Source organism: Lineus longissimus, chromosome 1 (assembly GCF_910592395.1).
Source record: "Lineus longissimus chromosome 1, tnLinLong1.2, whole genome shotgun sequence".
NCBI classification, from domain to species: domain Eukaryota; kingdom Metazoa; phylum Nemertea; class Pilidiophora; order Heteronemertea; family Lineidae; genus Lineus; species Lineus longissimus.
The window spans coordinates 12338342-12363422 of NC_088308.1; the positions used below are offsets into that span (position 1 = coordinate 12338342).

Sequence of the window (25081 nt, forward strand, 5' to 3'; positions counted from 1 at the left end):
CAGTTAGATAAATGTTATCTATATTGAATTATATTATGTGACAGATCACACCTATCTCATCTCATGACTCTCCCTGATGGAACTAGATACTCCATATAAAATTATGGCTATAAACTTGACTCAGTGGCAAGATAAAACTTAAAATCCCTATGTTCAATTTCCAACTATCCGTTAGGCAGATGTCATTAGAGGAGACTAGCTAGACTGACTAACAAGAATAATTTATAAGCAGATCATATAAATTATTGTCCCCCGGAGCCCTCGGAGGGGGATATGGAAATACCGCCCGTCCGTCTGCAGTGCCGCTCGCCGCTCGCCGCTCGGTGCTCGCCGCTCGCCGCTAGTGTTCCCTTCCGCTCTGTAACTTCTGAACGACACAATATTTTGGATTGAAATTTGCTGTGCTGATAGAGGGCGGGCCAAAGGTGTGTTGCGATGTAAAATCGGCCGAGTTTGATCCTCGACTTGGCCACCAGGGGGCCAAAACCAAAAACACATAAAGTGTTAGAACTCGCTTAATATTCATCCGATCTTTACCAAATTTTTATGGTAGACTAAGCTAGCAAAGGTACACGATATATCACCCGAGTTTTTAGTTTCAGCCATTTTCTGGCCCATAGGGGGCGCTTTCTGAAAATCATGAAAATCCCCTTCCGCTCTGTAACTTCTGAACGACAAAATATTTTGGCTTGAAATTTGGTGTGCTGATAGAGGACAGGCCAAAGGTGTGTCTCGATGTAAAATCGGTCGAGTTTGATTCTCGACTTGGCCACCAGGGGGCCAAAACCAAAAACACATAAAGTGTTAGAACTCGCTTAATATTCATCCGATCTTTACCAAATTTTTATGGTAGAATAAGCTAACAAAGGTACACAGTATATCACGTGAGTTTTTAGTTTCAACCATTTTTCTAGCCCATAGGGGGCGCTTTCTGAAAATCATGAAAATCCCCTTCCGCTCTGTAACTTCTGAACGACAAAATATTTGTGTTCGAAATTTGGTGTGCTGATAGAGGGCGGGCCAAAGGTGTGTCGCGATGTAAAATCGGCCGAGTTTGATTCTCGACTTGACCCGCCAAAAAAAGGAAAAGAAAAGAGAAGTCAACATCAAGAATGAGCATGCTTAATCATACTTCTCAAACAATGAGAACGGTTCATTCTTATAGTATCCCAAGAAAGAGCAGGTTTCAATACAATAGTTTTCTGAGAAAGATCATGGTTCATTGATAAAGTTTTCTCAGAAAGATCATGTTTCATTATCCTAGTTCTCCAGGAAAGAGCATGGTTAATTGTTACATTACTCTAAGAAAGAGCATGGTTCATAGTTCTCCAATAACACTTTCTAGATGTGAGATTCGGCTTCTAAAATAAATATTACCGTTTTTCCAAAAATATTAAAAAATTAGATTAATTACTTTTTGGAATACAATAAACTCATTTATCATGGGCAAAAGTATGCTTTCATACTAGAACATTGAAAATGTCAATAAAAAACAGACTTCATATATCAATTTTAAGAGCATTAATTGATATAATTGATATTTGTCCTCCCAAGTGGGGCAATAGCCTGATCTACATCACAACTTTTGGTGAACCTGCCGCCTGGCTCTAACAAGCCAGTTGCTAGCCTGATTTGGTAATCTAGTTGTCAAACACATAAATGGCTATATCTTCCAAATGGATGTAGCAAATTGCATGGGGTTTTCTGTATTGTATAGATTGTTAGGTGCAATTTTGCAATCGTCTTACAGCAGGAAATGGCAAAATACCTGGAGTCATGGCCTTTAAAGGAGAACTTTAACCGCTGCTAGTGCTGGGGCTAGATGGCTGAAACTTGGCATGATGGTAGCTTTGAGCAATATAAAGTTCAAAAGTTCTGTGGATTTAACTCGGAGTGTCTTTTGCAGTCCACACAACGTTTTGCCTTGCGTTCTCAAAGGCGTCTTCTGGTGTAATCTGAAGTACTGGGATGCAATTACACCAGAAGATGCCTTTGAGAACGCAAGGCGAAACGTTGTGTGGACTGCAAAAGACACTCCGAGTTAAATCCATAGAACTTTGAACTTGATTAGACGCACTAAATAAGCCCAGACTTATTTTTGGTTTTTCGCGATTCAACCTACTTTCTGGTCTCCAAGCGGCCATCTTGAAAATCTGTTTACTCAGACCCTTCAAATTTGACTGGAAGAGACTAATAATTAGGCATTTCGACATGTTGAAAAAAATTTAGGTCAATGTGTCTTTCTTTTCTGATTTGAGTATATCGAATGTCATAAAATCCTAAGTGGGGTTCAGATAAACTTTCAATGTGCGATCTTCAAATGAATGCTAATGATTAATCTGAAGAGCCAAACATTGGGCTAAACAATTTTGACCTTGACCTCATTTCCAAGGTCTCAGCGGTAAAATTCTTTAAATTCTTCCAATAGTGGCACGTTTTGTCATTATTTGTCTATTCAATTTTGATATGTCAACATCTATTTGGCATCTCTACATGACATAAATTTGAGTCAGTGTAATCTACTTTTTTACCCCTCATCCCATTGAGGTTAGGGGCTGTCTCCAAATTGATTTTGTTTCAAACGCGTTTGAAACGTATCTAAGATCGTTTGAAATTCGTTTGAAATGTGAACAATAAAAACGCACCCAAACGATCTTGAAACGTTTGTAAAACGATTGTCAAACGCTGGCCCTACCGTTTATTTCCCGTTTGAAAGCAAACGCAATTTCGTTTCACCCTAAACGAACTTCATTTGAAGAGCGTTTGAAATTCGTTTGAAGAACGTTTAGAAAAGCGTTTCGTTTTCGTTTTGTCAAAAACGGCATTGCGCCATTGGTTAGCAAACGCGTTCCAAACGCTTTTCGTTTTCTTTCAAATAATTTCCGTGAAAAAGAAATATTCCTGCCGTTTGTGTTCAAACGAATTCCAAACGGCTGGAGTTATCGTAAAAAATCATGAAAATGGCGACCTGTGCAAAACGAACGGTGATTTTTTTCTGCTTCGATTCTAAAATATGTGGACAATAGTGCTCTTGGATGCCCATTCAGTGACCACATTACGTTTGCTTTTCAAGGGTTAAACACTATTTCTTTGTTAGAAAAATGTAAAAAGATTCGGTGGGGTGCTTTTACTGACGTATTCATTTTGGTCGGGACAAATGACTGTGCTGCCAGCGGGCCCGGATTCTCGACGAAGAAAATTTGTGATCGCATTTACTTTACTTTCGGCTGTCTATGGTCCCTTCCGGATATTCGTGGTAGAATTTATGCCTTGCCTCCAGGAATAACTACACAGAGAAAGATTCTATTCAATAAAATTGACCAATAGGCTGTGTTGCAATCTGTTTGCACTGGTACTCACGATGAAGGCCTGAGTTCACACAGCCCCACATTGTCAATTTCATTGTGGATCATTCAAGAATTACCGCCGTAAAATGGCATGGTTTATACAGGGTGTACCAGAAAAAAAGCATCTTGCTATCATTCGACAAAAACACTGTTGGCCGATTTCACAAATGGTGTTTAAGACTTAGACGCGTGTAACTTCGTATATCAATCAATCAATCATTTTAGATTTAGGGTGCCTATATCCACTGCCAGTGATCAGAGACACCGTAGCTCCAATTCGGTACGGTACATTTCACAACATTTTCGTGCTCTTGAAGGCAGGGACACTATCGATGGCGCGAAGTTTTTGTGGTAAGTTGTTCCACACTCGTGGTGCAGCACACTGAAAGGCCCCTTTCTCTCAGCAACAACTCCCCTGATGAACGCAGAGATCTGGATGACACACACCTAGTGAGGAGCTCCACAAGGTATCCTGGCGCAAGACCATGCAAACATTCGAAAGTCAGTAGGAGGATTTTAAATTCTATCCGTCTCGCGACTGGCAACCGGTGAAGTTCACGCAGAATGCACGGTGGAAGTGCATTTAAAGTGAAGTCACACGCGTCTAAGTATACTTTGATGAAATCGGCCCTGGAAGTTTATGTGGTTTGTACGACGGAATTTTTCGGCCGTCCCTGTATATGAATATTCGGTGCATTATCTGCGGATATTGGTCTGAGCTGATTGGTGAAATTAACACACTGAAGTGTGATTCACAACTTTTGTGGCATGCGATATAAAATGACGACACGGCACTTTGTCATGAAGTTGTCAATTTCTCTCTGGTCGAGTCTTAGTGGCCATCCTAGGCCTATAAAAATGAGGTCGATGGCCATTTCCATCTCAGTTTGTCCGTCAAATATGGATCAGCAAGAACCCCTACAAAACGGCGAAGGAGCTACTCGGTTCGTGAGAAAATTGCTTATCTGCGGGATCTAGAGGCAGCTCTCCTCAATGGCACAGTCGACAGGATGAGCGAGTTTGCGCATCACTACAAGATCCCAGTGTCGACCCTGAAGAAGTGGGACCTTCAAGACCTGGAGCGAAAGGCAGGTGAAGGTCGCGGCGACGACAGAACCTCTAAAGAGCGACAAGTTGGTCTTTGGCCCGAGGTAGAGGACGACGTGTATCAATGGTTACAGCAGCAACGGGAGATGAGGCTACCAGTCGCAGTCCAAGACATTCAAGAACGAGCCCTGACCATTTTTGAAGACTGGTGGAATGCGTTACCACACGAGCTGAGACAAGACGTTATCCAGGCCAGACCGACACTCCACCAATTCAACGCATCCGCTGGCTGGGTAGAGGGATTCATGACAAGAAAGAAGATAGCCCTCCGAAAGGCGAATAAAAACACCACCACTCTCCCAGCTGATGCCGCCCATCAGGTCCAGGTATTTCGCGACAATGTGATGCAAACTATCCAGCATTTGGAGATTGCCATGAGGTTGCTGCTAAACATGGACCAGACGTTCGCACTATTTGAGTATCGACCAATGTATACTGTCAATGACAAGGGAGCGAAGTCAGTGGATGTACGTACATCGAGATCAAACACAAAACTGGGCTGCACCGTTAGTCTAACCATCAGTGCGACGGGATGGAAGGCACCGGCACACGTCACCTTTCCAAGAAGAGGGTTCGTACGACAGCTCGATCACCTGCAGGAGGATGACGACTTGCCAGCAAATCTCATTGTGACGTCCTCTGCTACCGGTTGGATGAGACGGGAGACAGCCCGTCATTGGTCAGACCAAGTATTGGAGCCATACGTCACCCCAGAGAACGATGAGCGATTCCTTCTAATAGTAGATAGATATCGTGTGCACCGCACAGAGGAATTCGGCCAGCGAATTACGGAACTGGGAGGGATACTCGATTTTATTCCAGCCGGCTGCACATCCTTGGCCCAACCCCTCGATCTGACTGTTATGAAGTCGTTCAAAAGCAACATGAAAAAGAAGTGGAAGGCCTGGAAACAAGAAAACACGGACGATGCAGGACGCTGTGAACGCATTGGGTTACGTAACGTGGTCAACATCATCAGTCAAGCCTGGGAATCTGTACCTGTACAATTGGTAGAAAACGGATTTGAAACGGCTTTCAGAGCAGCAGCGGTAGACGCAGGACCAATTCAAGAGCTGGACGATGAGGAGGACGAACCAGGACTCGAATTCTTAAACATCCAGGGGGATGAAATAGAAATAGAATAAATAGTTTTTTACTTGGTGGTAAAAAATCTGGGATGATCTTTTGAACTACCCTGTATAACGCTCTTTCATTTCAACGAAATCAGTCTGTAGGCCTATCGCTCATCAAACCGATCAGTTTCAAAATGATCACAGTCGGTGACTCGGATCACTGCTCTCAGTTGTACCATTCGGACAATCGGTTAAACAACTTCATTATTCCCCACCTTTCAGAGAACCAGCCAGTCGTATTGAAAGGCCTTCAACTTGGCCAGTGCATACGTAATGAATTGGTATTTAATGAAGGGACCATAGACAGCCGAAAGTAAAGTATGTAAGTTTTCCAGCTAGCAGTCATCATGGTAGTGTTAGGCCTGCATTGATGTGGAAGGAACATGGAGCTAGTAAAGTTTGGTCATAAGTTTTATATGACGTAAAGTCCTTTTTAAATCAAATGATGAAGAAGCAATCATTGAACTTATGCAAAATATTGTAAACATTGGAAGACATATGGATAGACTACTTCAAGCATAAAATTGCTTGATTAAGTTGCTTGTTTCGAAGAAGAGGTTGATAGGGTTTTGAAATAGCGTTTTAGCACCAAATTCGTGTGTGACAGTTTCGACTATTCCTCCGAGGAACATGGATGACAAAGCGTGGTTGAAGGCAAAGCAGATCAACAGGGCTATCAAGGCATTGAAGATGACGTATGCAGTAGAGGTATTTTGTTTCAAAAGAACCCACGGACCACTTCATGAACACCACATAAACATCCTTCAACTTGTCTGAGGTTTTCTGTGGTGTTTCAGAGGTGTTTTGAAGCGTGTTTTCTGAGGTGCTTTAGGGATTATTTTTAGTAGATTTCTAATACACGGCAATCCCCACAATGACGTCATCGATATTCCAATGAATATTGATGTTACGGCTTTTTTTCATCGCCCTGAACTCTATAACGTAATCATCTTTTGCAGACGTATTTGATTTTTGCTGATTATAGGCCCCAGATTCTGATCATTTCGGTGCTTTTGAAGCACTTTTTGGCTCCGATTTTTAACATCACCAGCCGGCGAGGCCGGGATTTTGTCAATCACGCATACATTAGCATGCATTAAGCTCCGCCCCCGTTATGTTATCGTCATCCTCATGGCCGATCCCGCGAGATGTCGAGTATGTTTAGCGAAGAAAACGGAGAACAGTGTGACGGTTAAAAGTAGGATTAAGGAATTGAACTCGAGGCGGAGGACCTTGGTTGAGTTACCAAGACACTCGAGGGTGGAGCTAAAACACAGTCCAAACCCGAGCCGATAGGCGAGGGTTTGGACGAAATTTTAGCTCCACCCGAGAGTGTCTTGGTAACTCAACCAAGGTCCTCCGCCTCGGGTTCAATTTCTATTCTAAAATACCTCAAACTTAAAAAGATAGGCCACGAAAATAACTTGAATATGTGCGAATTTGGCAAATTCCATCCATTGCCTGCCCGGAGCGCCGGTAGCGGCGTTGTTTACATTATGTTACGGCAGCGCGCATAGGAAGTCCGCATCGGCTCGCTCAAGCGATGCTAAAATCCGCGCAAATGGGCTATTTCGAGCGTTTTTCTCGGCAAATATGTGTAGTGCTCATTAAAAAACTTAGGGTGGTTGATGCTTCCTTGGCTGATTTGTGTTTGAAGCAGTGTTTTGAGAGCCTCAAACTTCTGAAGTGAGCTGAAATTCCATTGACGTGACGTGTGCATGGTTTCCACATTTTAGTGCAACCCGAGGGAACTGTGGTAGAGCATTGGTTGCGTGTCCAAAACACTCCGCTCTCAGAACGAGGCTTATGCATTTTCCATTTAAAAGTTGACTTTACGGTACCAAGGTATTTTAGAAATAAGAACTAAGAGCCGTAAATGCTTATCGATGAACTATCATGCCCATCTGACTGTTTGAATGATTAATGAGCGTGTTATTTTGAGAAAGGAGCGAGCGAATATGTCCGGAAATAGATCATTCGCGAAACGGTGTAGCGAATAGACAGGGAGATCACTACACTACTTCCTTTTGCAATGTTGGGCAGATTCGTAAAATCGCCATACCCACGTGTGAATGGCTGTGGAGCAACTCGTCACCCCCTGGTGATGGACACAAATTTGCTGAAAGCAAATTTCACAGTTCTAGTTCAATACTTTAGTAATGCAGTGAAGACATGATGCTTTTTCTACCTTCCCAAAAGCAAAATAATGTCACAACCTGCCCTACGCATTTCCAACAAAACAATACAACCCAGCTATAATAAACATACTAACCAACACAAAATCGACAATATTTTCAGATTTATTACGATTCACCATTGATCAATTCACAATTAAAACCCTCAAATCTTACAATATATAAAGACTCTTCACCATTACAAAAAGATTTTAGGTCTACAATTCCAATTTTAATAACAACCATCATAATCACCACAAACACATAAAAACACCCAAGTCTAGTCTTCACTTGTACCAAAACTGCTGACAATTTCCAGAACCGTGTCCAGCTGCCCTGCACACCTGGCAGAACGAATATGGATAACGAACAACCACATCTTCAACTTTAGATGTACGAGCCCCCGGTAGCTTGAGAGCAATCTTCACAAGCTGCGTCAACACCTTACTTCCTTCCAAAGTTGGGTGAAATTCATCATTGCGACTCACCAAATCTGCTTTTGCTGGCCTTTCATCCTGGCTGCTATCTTTCTGCCCACGGCCTCTATAGAAAACACGCTGAAATCATAACACACACTTATCAATTATATACCATGCACATAACATTACAGCTACGAATACTAATATGAACCGGCTCTATTACACTTGCAAAACTTATGTTCATCACAAATCAAACACTAAGCCTACACGCCATGAGTATCTCCGCTAGTAAAAGTAATAACATCCTAACCAAAATCCACTTACACAAACATTGCATATCTTCACTGCATACGTCATATGTAGGCTGATATATTTTTTTGATTCCTCTGAGAGTCTTTTCATCCGTGAAAGGAATGAAGACTCCATCAGTCGAGTTGAAATTTCAACAGAACAGAAAAAGACTTTAGTGATAGCCAATAGGCCGTCAAGCCTAAGAAGTTTCCAGACTTGGCAGCTCCTGTACAAATGTAAAATGATGATTAAATTGGTTTCACATGTACCAAATCCAAACTTTTCTTGTATCTTTTTTTGATGAAATGTAGTGTACTTTTTTCCCTTAAGTAACACTGACAGAGGCCCATGCGTGCCTATCAATCAAGGGGCGGGTTGACAAGACTGAGAATAGTGTTGTACCGGTATTGATTATAATTCTATTTTTATGCCAATATCGATGATTTGACGCAGACTTTGTGTCAAAATATTAAAAATAAAGAACAAATACCGGTATTAATAGTATTTTCAATCTGTCTAAAAATTAGCATTCAGAGTTATGAAATATCCATGCACTACCAGAAGCCTACAGAAGCCTGCAGAAGCCTTAAGACCTCACGAAGCTGACCAGATAAATGTACACATTCATTTCATTACCCATTCTAAATATAACTCCTAAATTGAAGCAGCTTCATATAGAAGGTGGCAGCGTAGTCCCCTTTAAGTGACAGAGGCCCATGCACGTGCATATCAATCATGGGGCGGGCTGACAAGCCCGGGTAGAGTGTTTTATTGATTATAATTCTATTTTATAGGCCAGTATCGGTGATTTGACGTAGACTTTGTGTCAAAATATTCAAAATAAGGATCACATAGTGAACCAAAATAACAAAGTGTAAATGTTGTGTGCTGCAATCCAGCCTTCCGTTCGAGTTAATACATTTTTTTTTCAAATATCAATTTCAAAAGAATGAGCATTCAGAAAATGAAATCTTCATGCACTACCAGAAGCCTACAGAAGCCATAAGACCTCACGAAGCTGACCAGATAAATGTGCACGTTAATTTCATTATTCTAAACATAGCCTTCTCTTGATTTGATAATGAAAACATGAAAACAGCTTGAATTTCCGGAAGCATCTTCATTGGTGGCAGAAGGAAGTGTGAACACAATTTATGAAACCCAAGTATAAATACAGTACGGTAGATGGTTGGTATATCAAAGTTCGAAGAGAGCATTTTAGTATAGCAATTAGCATTACATTATAAAATCAAACCTACCTTTTTCTGCACCTGGTAGGCCTATGTCATTGACATCACCGGGATCCATCATGCTGAACACAAACCTGAAATAATTGGTGGTGGAGATGGGGTTTAAATACATGTACGATCGTTTAAATCTTAAATGCATTGGAGAATACCGGGGAGAATACAGTCACCCAAAAAATAATCTGGGGGTATCGGTATCACCCAGTATCACAACGCCCTCAAAAAATGTATCTTTTTGTTGTCGGTTGGATTAAAATTTATAACATTTATACGCATGTAGTTACTCTACCAAACGCTGCTTCAGTCTGTTAACGTCATAAAGTAGGCCTAGGTCATTTGGTTGGTAATAAAGAATTGGTAAGTTCGAAACTTTAATAGTCATATACCAAGGCAATACGGCCACCTCGCTGGCGATGTTTATTATATTTTTTTTGCAGCGTGGTATTGGCAGGACTCATTCAAATGGGAGAGCCAAGAGTACCAATATAGGGAATGGCTAGTATAGCCTACATGTGCAGTTACACAACGGCAAGTCTTGGAGGCAGGAATGATTCTGCCTATACATACATGTCATGTCTGGGTCGACCGCAAGATCGATGTGCGCGAATCGGTACTAATTTGATTCTAGTCATAGACCTAGGCCTACTTGATACAAGCCTAACTACTTGAAATGAGAATTTAGGATTGATATTCAACACATGCGATCGGCCCTTATGTCGCAGGACTGTGAAAAGATAGGCCTATAAAAGCGCATTTATAGGCCGAGTACTAAAAACAGTGATACGGTAGCAATTAGAAGCAAATTTCTCTGGATGCAACTGTTGAATCTCAATTAGACTTACGCTGAAAGGGTGGATGTCGTCCTGGGTGCCGACAAATGGTACCCAGGTTCGAGATCGATTGGACAATAAGCACCCTGGGTGCCATTACAATAGACAAACAGCACCCAGCTTCTTTTTGCCTGGCTTACGGATCTTAGGGACGAGGACGTTTCTTGCAATCTCGTTTTATCTCGCGCCGTGGTACATATCACATGGGGCTAGGGAGCGTATGTCAACCTCCTCCAGGACTAACCAATGAAAATCCGTTATTATAATGAGGTAAACAATGACACGTGCTAGTCTTGGAGTTTGCTATCTTCAGGCAGCGATGACTGAGACGGCATACATCAGGTGGGCGTGGTCACGAAATTCTTCACCCGCGAGTGACTGCATGCTGTTTGACACAATGGGCGAGTTCACATTTGGTGGTGTGTTATGATTGAGGAATCTGTTAGCGCTTTTCAACGCCTGGTGCAATTAGTTGATGCAAAAGTACATAAGACATTAAATTCATGATAAGAAGTTTTCATTTTTTTTATTAGCTCACCTCTTAGCAGAGGTGAGCTTATCCCATACCGTGGCGTCCGTCGTCGTCCGTCGTCCGTTAGCAGGGCACGTTTCGTAACTGTTAGAGCTATTGAGTTGAAACTTGGTACACATGTACCTTTATGTAATGACACCTTGGAGACCAAGTTTCGGTCCGATTCGTTTCATGGTTTGGCCACCAGGGGGCCAAACGTTAAAAGTGAAAATATGCAATATCTCCCTTAATAGTAGTCGGGAAATTTTGAAAAAAATATGGTAGGTACTTCTAGCAAAGGTGCATCATATATCCTCCGGGTTTTTGATTTGACCTCCTTTTCAAGGTCACAGAGGTCAAATGGTGTAAATTGGCCATTAGGATGTAACGATGGCACGTTTCTAAACTGCAATGACTATTGATACCAAATTTGGTACACATTTACCCCTTAGTCAGGTGATCTCAGGGACCAAAGTTTGGTCGATATGATTCACCACTTGACCACCAGGGGGCAAAATCTAAAAACCTTAAAAATGTGATTATTCCTTAACTTCTTGCCCGATTGCCACCAATTTGATATCATGGGTACATCTAACCACCATACAGTATATGTCACACAGGTTTTTAATTTGACCTTCTTGTCAAGGTCACAGAGGTCAAATGGCATAAATTCGCCGTCAGGCCGTAACAATGGCACGTTTCTTAACTGCAATGACTATTGATCACAAATTAAGTACACATGTACCCCTTGGTCAGGTGATCTCAGGTACCGAAGTTTCTGACCAAGGGGTACATGTGTACTTAATTTGTGATCAATAGTCATTGCAGTGAAGAAACGTGCCATAGTTACGGCCTGACGGCGAATTTACGCCATTTGACCTCTGTGACCTTGACAAGAAGGTCAAATTAAAAACCTGTGTGACATATACTGTATGGTGGTTAGATATACCCATGATATCAAATTGGTGGCAATCGGGCAAGAAGTTAAGGAATAATCACATTTTTAAGGCTTTTGGATTTTGCCCCCTGGTGGTCAAGTGGTGAATCATATTGGACCAAACTTCGGTCCCTGAGATCACCTGACTAAGGGGTAAATGTGTACCAAATTTGGTATCAATAGTCATTGCAGTTTAGAAACGTGCCATCGTTACATCCTAACGGCCAATTTACACCATTTGACCTCTGTGACCTTGAAAAGGAGGTCAAATCAAAAACCCGGAGGATATATGATGCACCTTTGCTAGAAGTACCTACCATATTTTTTTCAAAATTTCCCGACTACTATTAAGGGAGATATTGCATATCTTCACTTTTAACGTTTGGCCCCCTGGTGGCCAAACCATGAAACGAATCGGACCGAAACTTGGTCTCCAAGGTGTCATTACATAAGGGTACATGTGTACCAAGTTTCAACTCAATAGCTCTAACAGTTACGAAACGTGCCCTGCTAACGGACGACGGACGACGACGACGACGACGACGACGACGACGACGGACGACGGACGCCACGGTATGGGATAAGGTGAGCTAACAATGGAGTTCGGCTTAGGCAAAAAAGGTGAATAATCAATTTATCACATCGTGCTAAATGCTACATTTTAGTCTATTCGATGTTGATAACAAGGTCTAGGCTAGTAGGCCTAAATCGGCTGCTAGTGCTAATTAGGCCCCTCAAGGTCCTAGATGCCAGCAACAGCACTAGGCCTACCATCATCCCGACACACATCATGTATCATGTCCATCCATATGTGTGTCACACTGCACTCGGTGCTCTGTGTGTAGGCTCTACTGATCGATATCAACATGTATCAACAAGACTAACACGTGTCATTGTTTACCTCATTAAAATAACGTATTTTCATTGGTTCCTGGAGGAGGTTGACATACGCCCCATGCGCCCCATGCCCATGTGTACATATCGACTGATAGTCAAGAAAAAATACGCAGCAAATCCATTCATTTTGTCATCACATAATTTTTCATTCTCTGAAAATATCCCTCCTACATACATTTTAAGAATAAATCATCCGAAATGTGCTTTCAAAGACCTATAGGCCTAAACGCTTTTTTTAGCTCAGCTGACTAAGTCAGCCGAGCTTGTCAAATAAGTTGTTCAGTGGCGTCCGTCTGTCCATCCATCCATCCATCCATCCATCCATCCGTCCATCCGTTAAACCCATGGTGCACATTTTGTAACCGTAAGACCTAGAGACTTCAATTTTGCATTTCTGGATACTTCTGGTCAAACTCTACTTTCAAAACAAAATTTGTCGCCATTTGACCTACTTCCTGCGAGCGAGAGTGCATGAAGGAAACTGGCCTATATCGGCCTAGGAGCAGCAGAATTAGTCGAAATATGCTCTAATATCAAGATGAAATTCTTGAAAATCTATTTTATTGAGAAAAGGTTCAAAATTTTAACAGGAGAGGGCGCTACCTGCCTTTTAATTATTTCTGCCGATTCAAATTCCCGCCCGATGACGTCAGCCATCAATGAAGTCGTCAAAACAGTTCTCAAAACATGGCAGCTACACAACAAAAGCAGTAGCTCCAGGAATAAATCACTGTTCACTTCAGCTTCGTAATCGATTGTACCCCCACTTTATTGTGTTTTGTGTGGTGTTCCTATTCAATCAACGATGTAAGGCCTTATCATGTTGGTTTTAATTGAGAAGGTGCATTATAAGCGGCGTACGAAATACCGAAGCGGAGACAAAATGGCAGCATGTTGTTTACGCCATGTGCAATAATCTTGGAGCTCAATGACACTCAAGTACCCAATTTTCTGCTTAAAAAGTAGTCTGGTAGGCGATATTATCACTAGTTCGTTTCAGTGGTAGTCATAAGGTCTTTAGGGACTACTTTTAGAAATTAGTTCTTGAAAATTTGGCCACATTTCTGTGAAAATGATATCGGAAGTGCATGCTCTGTTCGCGATGACATCGCCGATGTATTTTGAAGTGGAGAATTCCCACAGTATGTGCAGTGAATCGGCATGATTCTGTTCGCCTATTAAGTTTTAGTTCTACGATTCTTTCATGAGTAAAAAGTAGACATTCTAAGCAATACAATAATGTCACTCCCATAAACATTGATTGGAAATTGAGGGAGCTACGGCATTCTGTTCGGCAACTGGCAGCGCTGAAAAAATACATTGCATACTGTACATTCCGTACAATACCAAATGGCACATTTTAAAAAGCGCTCATTGGACAACGTAGGGAATCACCAGAAATGACGTCATCGCTGGTCTAAATAGAAAACTACGGTGGCGCAGTGGTTTAGCATTAACTTCGTCATGCAAGCTTCAGCAACAAAACGATTTCTCATGAATGATTTATTTGATCATCATCAGCTTGTTTCCCCTGATAGATAAAAAAATGATTTACAATTTCCATCAAAGTTTTCTATTTTGTGTATAGTCACATGTTATTTGACTGGCAAGGAGCCAAGCAGTTTTGAATATTCGCGGGAAAATACTTCGTACTTGTAAACGAGGCTATGACAATGAGTATCGTCATTCATGGCCATTACCAGCAATTCCCAACCTTTTAGCTGCGCATGCGCCAAACTCCCTTCCAGAGCCAAGCATACGTTTTCTATAGCAGATCGAGGTGAGAGACATCTCACGGCTTTCTGTGTAACTAAAGCCTAGTTGCCGATAGCGTATGTGATTCTATGACTATCAAGGCATTTGCAGGCCAAATTTTGAGTTGATTGGTGAAAATTTTTCCATGTCCACCTATGGGTTGAAAATACCACGTGAATTGCAATTTTTCCTAATGTAAATTCTAAGAAAACATGAAAATTGGCCGACTTCTGTGGCCTTTTTGAATCACATAGAGTTTGCAAATTTAGTTTGCCGATAGCTCCTGCAGAAGGCAGCATCATACTGAGTATACTGAAACACATGCCATTGGGAAAATTGAAAATTTTTCCATGTCCACAGGGGGGTCCAAATTGGCGTCCCAAGTGGATTTTAGGAGAGAATATATGTCCAAACATCAACATACATGAAAAGCTGGACCTCAAGTGATCTTTGAAGATATGAGAATGACTGCCCTTTGATAACTTCTTGCTTTATTTGTCCACTTTATGGCCTAAGATCCCTAGCTTTGGATGGTTCAATTAAGGACACTAGGGCTGGGAAGGGTCATGTCAGGGGGGGGGGGTAGGCGGGTGACCAAGCCCGAAATATTATATTGCATCCTTCTCTTCAGCATATTTGCCAAAGCTTTTGCTGTTGCATGGATTCCTCAGATGTTTGGGCTCTCTCAGCTCTGTCATTTGGTAACCTCTGTCTGGGTGTTGGCTAGGTAGATAGGATGGGGGGGGGGGTTCCTGACAGTGTTGACAAGGAGAAACTCGGAAAACCGTGATTCTAGACAAAACCCTGTTCTTTTGATGAGCTGGAACACTGTACATTCAAAATTGTGAACCCACAATGAAGGCATAAAACTGACACAAGGCATTGATTTCTTGTACTAAAAATATATTTTATTATTGATGAACGCTCTGATAGGCTAAATTGGGTCACGTGTCAAACTCGATCGTAGCGCCTGCATTTAGCAGCGGCATAATAAAGTTGGGGATTGCTGGTAATGCATAAACTTCCTGTTTCGGTAAATATTTTCATACGATGATTTCACCCGAATTATGATCAGGATTGAGGAATGAACAGTGGCATAATTATGTCAACCAAAAACATTGGTACCGTAGTGAACGCAAAAGGATATCAAATACCATGGAGCATGCCATTTTCATGCATAATGAACTAAACACCGGGAAGATATTAATGATATTAACTCAGCTGAGCGCCAGGCCCTTGGGCTTCTTGTTTCTGTTTATATGTTCTTTTTATTTCGCGCACTGCTAATGCCGCAAGTACACGGCGTGAGATAAAACGAGATTGAAAGAAACGTTTTCGTCCCTAAGATCCATAAGCCAGGCAAAAAGAAGCTGGGTGCTGTTTGTCTAGTGTAATGGCACCCAGGGCGCTTATTGTCCAGTCGATCTCGAACCTGGGTACCATTTGTCGGCACCCAGGACGACATCCACCCTTTCAGCTAGACTTACCGATAAATATCGAAAATAACAAAGATAAATGGGCGAAATACACATCCGTCTTTCAAGATAATCAATGAAAGAATGAAATAAAAGCATCGCATGCGCATTTCGTGCACATTTCGTTTCAAACGAACTACGTTTCCAGTTCGTTTGAAACGAAGTGCGTTCGACAATCGTTTCGTTTGAAACGAAGTGCGTTTGACAATCGTTTGACGTGCGTTTGAGATCCGTTTAGTGCGATCGTTTGGAAATCGTTTGGCAAGCGTTCTGATCGGACGTGTTCCTTTGGGAGCGTTTGGAAATTTTCGTCTGGGGTGTGCGTTTGTTTTCAAACGCTTTTTAAACGGCTGATAAACGGTAGAAAAACGGATGATTTTCGTTTGAATTTCGTTTTTGAATAAACGCTTTTTGCCCGTTTCAAATGCGTTTGAAACGAAATCAATTTGGAGACGGCCCCTTAGTTACCCCTCGGTCCATAAATGCTAGAGGGATATTGTCGAGGCGGGCGCCGTCTGTCTGTCCGTCTTTCCGTTAAACTTGTTTTGGGAGCCTGTCTCCGTAACCATAAATGCTAGGCATTTCATCTCTGGGTGGGTTGAAGGTCTTGTGGTGCCTTTGAGCCTTTTGGCAGTTTTGACAATTTTCGAAAAACAATCGGCCCCAGGGGGCGCTTCATGTGAAAAATTACTCTTGGCTATGTATCAGGAATTATGCGAGCTAAAATCATGAAATCTATACTGAGGACTACATCACAAAATTCCCGGGTTTTTGATTTGACCTACTTTTCAAGGTCACAGAGGTCAAAAAGCGTAAATTGCCCCTAGTTAGTTTCCGGGGCATATCTCCATAGCTATTGAGGCTAGGCTTTCATCTGTGGGTGGTTTGAAGGTCTTATGTTGCAATTGTGCCTTGCGGCAGTTTTGATGAAATTGAACTACGCTTGTCTCCAGGGTCATGTGAAAAACTACTTTTTGCTATATTTTGATCTTGATCTTGATTTTTGTCTGCCCCAGACCGCAGTACCGTGTATAAGTAGGTGCAGGGGGTGGCATTTAGTGGTGGCGCTGGCTGGCTGAGATGCAGGTTGCATCTATTTCAGCCTGTGTGGTCATATTCCAATCACGTATTACCTAAGGAAAAAGGGGTACTTGAATGAGTCAGTGCTGGTTCGAATTGTCTGCAGTTTCTTGTTGTTTTTGCATCTCGTTCATGTTGTGGCAGGGAGAAGGATGTCATTTACAATGCCCATCTCTCCGTTGGTGATCTTGTTTAGCATCTTTATTCGGCATTCCTTTCTACATTGTTCCAGTGATGGCCAGTTCAGGAATACCATCATGTTAGTCACACTGCTGCAGCCACAGTAATCACTGCATACAAAGCTGGATGCAGTGATGCAGAAGCTGCACCATTTCGATGTTGTTGATGTGTTTCATGCTGTGCGGGTCCCAGACTGTACAACCGTATTGAAGCTTTGATCTTAATAGCGACCTGTACGCTATGTCCTTTAACCATTGGAGGGCAAATTTTAGAGAACTTTTAATGAATCCTACTGTTCTACTCGCTATTGCACATGTCTGGTCAGGGATCAAAGTTCACGACCAACTGGTGGCATATGTGACCAGAAAATTTCAAATGCGACTGCAATTGAAATGCCTCTCGCATGGTGCGATCTGAACAAAACGGCTTTATGCGACCTCTATTTTGAAAGGATCCCATCACAATTTATTTATAGCTCCTCTGGCTGCCTGCCAATAAGGTCAATCTCGCTCCATGAAATGTGACTGTATTGGCTGGCAGATAACAAAACAATGCATCATAAACACACTGGGGAAGAGTGAATCGCATACTAAGCAAATACAATGTATGTGGTAAGATGACGGACTCCAGACTCGCGGAGTCTGTTTGAATGCTCTGTCTTGTTTTGAATTAATACATGGAAGGCCTGCATGATGTTTGGCGAGCTTGAAGACCTATTGTGCGTTTTGGCATGTGATCTCGTCACGAGTGAATTTGGTTCCGTCAAGACCAGCCTAGTGTTCATTCCCAGAGGCTGGTATGACTCGCTTCGCTCTTCTGTATATACTGATTATAAATGATATGTACATGTTGAGGTCAGAATTTTACATACACCTGGGTTGAAAACATTCAACTCTAATTTTCAAAAGGTTTCATTGTACTTACAAAAACAATTTTGATGTGATAATATACCTCAGAGGTCTACTTTATTTTCTTACTGCATTCGTATATTTCAGTTTCTTTATTTCAGAATTATTTGACATAGTTTGATATCTCTATTAAAGCCAGTGGGTCAAAAGTTTACATACACCAAGTGAAACTTTAAAAACACAACCTTGAATCATCAAGAAATTGACATCTAGGGCCTCACAGATGATTTCGCAGGCCATTGGCCACTACAGAAATTATGTAATAACCCAAGCATTCTTTAGGGACTATATAAAAAGGCGTTTCTAAAGGGTATAGCCCATTCCAGTGTTCACAAGCATTGAGACAAGATGGGTAAATCCAAAAAGCACAGCCAAGACCTTAGAAGACGTGTGGTTGATATTCACAAGGCAGGGTCCTCACTAGGCCACATTGCTGGGCAGTTGAATCTACCCAGGTCTTCCGTTCAGACCATCGTCAAGAAGTACAGGGACCTCGGGACCACATTAACCAAGCCAAGGAGCGGAAGATAAAAACGAAAACTGACCCCCAAAGATGAACAGACCGTGGTGCGCAAGGTGAAGATCAACCCCACGTCAACAAAAAAGCAAATTTGCAAACATCTCCAGGATGCAGGAGTGAGTGTCTCAGGATCCACAGTGAAGCGCATTCTTCATCGAGTTGGACTGAAGGGATATCACCCCAGGAAGAAGCCACTGCTTAAAGATCGGCACCGAAAAGCAAGACAGGAGTTTGCAAAGAAACATCAATACAAACCGACAGCATTTTGGAAGAATGTTATGTGGTCTGATGAGACGAAAATGGAGCTGTTTGGTCATAATGACCAGCGATACATATGGCGTGAACAGGGTGAAGCCTTCAACCCTAAAAACACCGTCCCAACCGTAAAGCATGGTGGTGGCAGCATCATGCTTTGGGGTCGCTTTGCTGCCTCAGGAATGGGAAGACTCCAGAAAATAGATGGTATCATGAAAAAAGAACAATAAATCCAGATTCTTGATGACAATGTCAAGACCTCTGCCCAAATGTTGAAGCTTGGTCGGGGTTGGAGTTTTCAGCTAGACAATGATCCCAAGCATACGGCGAAAGTAGTCACCAAATGGTTTAAGGACAACAAGGTGAAGGTTTTAGAGTGGCCTTCACAAAGCCGAGATTTAAATCCAATCGAAAATCTTTGGGCTGAAATTAAGAAGCGGGTCAGAGCAAGGAAGCCAACAAATTTGACTAAATCACATTACTTTTGCCAGGAGGAATGGCCCAAATTCCCCAAGAGTATTGTAAGAAACTTGTAGATGGCTATCCCAAACGTCTGAGTCAGGTGATTGCTGTAAAAGGCAATGCTACCAAGTATTGAAGTGTTACTGTATATAAACTTTTGACCCACTGGTTTTAATAGAGATATCAAACTGTGTCAAATAATTCTGAAATAAAGAAACTGAAATAAACAAATGCAGTAAGAAAATAAAGTAGACTTCTTAGGTATATTATCACATCAAAATCGTTTTTGTAAGTACAATGAAACCTTTTGAAAATTTGAGTTGAATGTTTTCGACCCAGGGGTATGCAAACTTCTGACCTCAACTGTATATTGTTGCTCTAGTGCCGTGGATGGTCATGGAGGTATGCATTTGGTTCGGTTTATAAGATTCTAAATAACCGCCGAAAGACAACACCATTTTTAGCTCAGCTGACAAAGTCAGCGAAGCTGGTAATATTACTAAGGGAATGGTGTCTGTCCTTCCTTCCGTGTCACTTTTGGGCATTTTGTAACCGCAAGGCCTAGGCACTTCGTTGACGCTGCTAAATTAGGCATAACCGAAGATGAACTCAGAAACCAAAAATCAGCGCGATCCGACCTACATTAAGGAAATGAGGTCATCGGGAAGTTTAAACTTCATTCCTTTATACCGCTGTCCACAGAGGAAATATTGTTTTCACATCTGGCCGAATATTTTTTGATAATTTTAAATTTTTACTTGTAATGGAATTAGTTTAGTTTTCACCGCCAGTTGGCGCTACAGGCACATTTAACTAAATTTTTGACGATTCAAAAGCCCGGGCTATGACGTATAGTTGCGCAGTTGTATTCTGTGCATGTAATTGGCCAAGGAACCAGGCTATATTTCAGCATACCCACTGTGACCAGTGTAAAGATGGAAGATTGATTTTGCAACACGGTAACCAATTTTCTGCTAAAAAGAAGTCAAGTAGGCGATATTATCACTAGTTCCTTTCAGTGGGTAGTCATAAGGTCTTTAGGGACTACTTTCAGAAATTAGTTCTTGAAAATTTGGCCACGTGACAATTCTGTGAAAATGATATTAGAAGTGCATGCTCTGTTCGCGAATTATTTTGAAGTGGAGAATTCCCACAGTATGTGCAGTGAATCGGCATGATTCTGTTTGTATTTTAGTTTTTAGTACTACGATTCTTACATGAGTAAAAAGTAGACATTCCAAGCAACACAATAATGTTACTCCCATAAAAATTGATTCAAAATTGACGGAGCTGCGGCATTCTGTTCGGCAATTGGCAGCGCTGATAAAATACATTGCATGCTAATGCATGCCAAATGGCACACTTTAAAAAGCGCTCATTGGACAACGTAGGGAATCACCAGAAATGATGTCATCGCTGGTCTAAATAAAAAATAGATGGGTTCCCGATCGACTCACTAGGGATACGCAGTAGAGCACAATGTCATGAAAAACGACCCTTTGTAAATTCCAATCACCTGCAGGACAGGTCAATTTCTCTCAATAAAGTTAATTTTGTTGACTCCTGTAATCTACCTTATTAAAAAAAAGACAGTGGTGTTAGTCCCAAACTGGTCATTTCTATTTATTTTGACCTCTGGCTTTGTTATCAGGTTACCTCTCAATTACAGACAGCAATTTCTAGCGTAAAGCTCTAGAAAATTCTACCATATTGGATAATACCAGAGGTAGTATAACAATAGGGAGGTTAAGATCAGCTCCTACTCCCACTCCCACTCCGACTCCCGACTCCAACTCGAGTCGGGAGTCGTGACGCGATGACGCGGTTAAAAAATTCTGAACCCGACTCGTCAGCCGGGTAGTCAGTTCCGCTCCGTAACGATAGCTGTCGCGCCAATTTTGTAAATATTGCAGACGATCGAATTTACTTCCGGGTTCGGCAATATTCGTCTTGTTTTTGCTTATTTTTGGGATGTAAAGTACTGATATGAACCAAGATATAGCTGAATTGTGTTTGTTGATGGACGAGAATCCAGAGGATGAGGATGAAATCCTCCTGGTGTTGGCAGGAGAAGGATTTTTTGATCGAATGCCACGTCCACGGGATCGAATTAACCAGCATTGTGCCAGCATCGTTTTGACAGATTTGACTTGGATGAGTATTCTGAAAAGGAGTGTCGAGCCTTCTTCAGATTTAAAAAAGAGGACATTCCTAGATTGTGCCATGCACTAATGTTACCAGATGCAGTTGTTGCTAAAAATGGGACAAAGGGATGCATGCACGATGCAGGAGGAAATTGTATCCTTCAAAATGAGCTCCGAAATGCCTATTTCGAACACAAATTTCCACCAACTAACTTGATGCACTTGTTCTACATAACCATTACAAAGAGTTAAAACCCATTTTATGACAATAATTTATTAAGAAATATAGATTTTTTCAAGTCGGAGTAGTCGGAGAATACCTACGACTCAGACAGGTCCCAGTCGTTTTCACGAGCGAGTAAACAACATAACGCGGTGAAACCCCATTCTTATTGATGACGTAGTTCACAAAAAGGGAATCACCCGGAGTGGGAGTGGGAGTTGGAGCTGATCTTAACCTCCCTAATATGCCATATCCCTATTTAAATCCGCACGTGTCTACAGGTAAACAAAAAGTGACGTCACACTGCGCATGCTCACTTGGCACCGCCTCTATAACCTCACACCCACCAGCCCTTCAATCATCCTTCTTTCCTGTAGACACGCTCCTGCACGGACGTGTCTCGATCTGTAGTCTACAGTGTTTTAATAGTTAAGAAGGTTTTTTTGCGTTTGATGGTGGTTTTAGTAAGTTTTCTTGAGCTTTTGACCGGTTTGGATCAGCAACCTGCCTTGAGGCTGTCGGGGTACTTCGGTTTAGTACCGTCTACGAAATCGATCAGTGTCACGCTGTCGATCTTGGTTTCGCCTCAGCTAGACAACCAGCCCGCCGGGAAGCCCGTTGAACTACATATAGGTATTGTTTTTCTTTTTTGTGTTTGCTAGTTCTGCTTCTTTAGGTCTTTACGGCGACCAAAGCTGCAGGTTCTGAGGGCTATAACTCAGCTTCGACGCTGGTGCATGGTGCTTCGTTTTGCAAGCTTGCTGCTTTCACGTGCATTTTGCGTATAATACATGCTACACTCTACGGCAGTGTTCTGCATACGCAGCATCTGTTAGAATGGTTAGGAATTCCACAGGTAAGGGTACCACTGAAGGCTCTCAACAGAAGAGTAGGCAGGGTTCTTCCTCCACCACTTCTACTGCTGGTAGGGCCTCAAGCTCTAGAGTGTCCACCAGTAGTCAGATTCAATCTGATAAGCCAGGCGTCGGGTCCTCAGGGAAGGAACAGTCGCTCTCAGATGATGAGGGGAGATCTCGTCGCAGGCGCTGGAGACGTAGTCGTTTTCCAGCACCGGGCATTAACCAGTTCACCGAGATGATGGGGTCATTCTTGGCCATGGTAAAGCCACTGATGTCAGCTGCTCGGGCGTCACAATCGCCCCAGGTTGCTCTGGGAGCCCCGGCTACCCAACCTCCTCAGGCTGAGGTCCCATCCACAGTCTTTAGGTCGGAATCACCAGACCCAGAGGGGGATGGTGACCTTTTTGACCTCCACGCTCCCAGCCATACTGGATTTTCAGTAGCTGGGGACGGGATGGATCTAGATGCCTCTTCCAACCACCCCTCTAACCCAGATGAGGATGGGAGTCCCAAGCTGGATTCTGAGTTTTATACAGTCATTGAGAACCTGCACGCGGTTCTGGGTGATGATCTGCCTCGTAGGTCGCAGCAGACCTTGTCCGTCCGGGCTTTGTCACAATTACAGACGATATGCCGGCCCAAAGGCCCGCTGTCGCTTTTCCGCATTCTGGGATGATGGCGTCTACCTTCGACGTCATCTATGACCAAATGTGGGGCATGAAGGGTGCCAAGTTGGATGACCCAAATTCCCTGCCATCTAGTTTGAAGGGGTCAACAGCCGTAGGGGAGAGCCTGGAGACCTATGCTGGACTTAAGGAGTCCACAGGCTTTATTAAGAGTGCAGAGATGAAGGATGTGGAGCGTCAGTCAAGGAAGGCACTGTTGGCACTCAATGCTATTGATGTGTTGGTTGGGGGTATACGGCGCATTGAGGCTGAGGCTGGGGACCCCTCGGCCAGCGATTTACAGGCCAAGCTTGCTATGTCAGCTAGTTTGGTTTGGGCGGTAAAGCACGCAACTGAGTTTCTGTGGCTCTCTCCACGCTGGCTAGGCGGCGCTCTTTTATTGAGTCTGCACCGGTGTCTTTGGTTCCCCCTGCAGCCAAGAAGTGGCTGGTAAATCAGCCTATTGTTCAGAAGGAAGGCGTGCCTCCTTCTCTGTTTGGGGAGGTGGTGCCTACCCTGCAGAAATTCACAGCTCAACACAATAAGTTGCATGCTGTTGCACAATCTAGTAGGTCACAGCCTAGGTTTAAGTCCTCCTCGAATTCTGTCTCTGGGAGGTCTCAGCCTTATCATATGGGTTCGTCTCAGTCTTTCACTGCGAGTGCGACGCCTACTCTAGCTCCTAGGGGGCGTGGGCGAGGTAGCTCTCGTCCAACTAGGGCTGACAACAATAACAGCTTTAGGGGTTGCAGGACACAGATGCTGCCTCCACCAAAGCAGCGTCCCTGATATCAGGGGACCCTCCCTGCTCCCACTGGGTTCGGTTTTTCCAGTGGGGGCCAGACTGGCGGAGTTTGCGGGCACGTGGCCTCGGATAGGCTCCGACCAGTGTGTCATGGATGTGGTAACTCACGGTTTAATGCTAAAGTTCCAATCCTTACCCCCCTTAACAAGGCACCCTCGTCCCATTGCCTTGCCAAGGGACTTGCCCAAGAGACAGGTCTTGCTAGGAGAAGTAGACTTGATGTTAGCCAAGAAAGCCATAGAGATCGTCCCCGCCTCAGGTTGGAGGCAGGGTTTTTACTCTAATATGTTAGTAACTCCAAAAAAGTAAGGGGGGAATGAAGGATGCATATTACCACGTGCCAGTGCATCCTCAGTTCCGCAAACACCTAATGTTTTGTATAGGGGACACCATATATCGCTTCCGAGCAATGTGCTTCGGTCTGGCGACTGCTCCCTTCATTTTCACAAAGGTGTTGAGAGCTGGCATTTCTAATCCATCTCCATCTGGACGACTGGCTCCTCAGGAACAAGTGTCCAGCAACCCTGTGTTGTCAGCTTCAGTTTTCCTCAAGCTAGCCGACGCTCTAGGAACTCTGATCAATTTCGAGAAGTCACATTTGACTCCCAGACAGGTTTTCGAACATCTAGGGGTCCTGTTCGACTTGATTCAAGGGCTAGTTTTCCCAACAGAACAGACAGATTTCATCCCACTGGGGAGGCTTCATCTACGCCCACTGCAGTTTTATCTCAAGTGCTTTTTCAAAGCCCATCAAGATCACATAGAAAAAGTGGTGCCGCTGCATCCCATAATTTTCCAGTATCTTCTGTGGTGGGAGTCCGAGGACAATCTGATGGCTGGGGATCCGTTGCATCCT

At 42.9% G+C, this 25081-nt stretch overlaps 1 protein-coding gene across 2 annotated transcripts in view; it reads left to right on the plus strand.

The window, feature by feature from the left end:
* LOC135488372 (uncharacterized) overlaps positions 1 to 25081 on the plus strand; it is a 149449-nt gene that overhangs the window by 44199 nt on the left and 80169 nt on the right. The window lies entirely within an intron of this gene.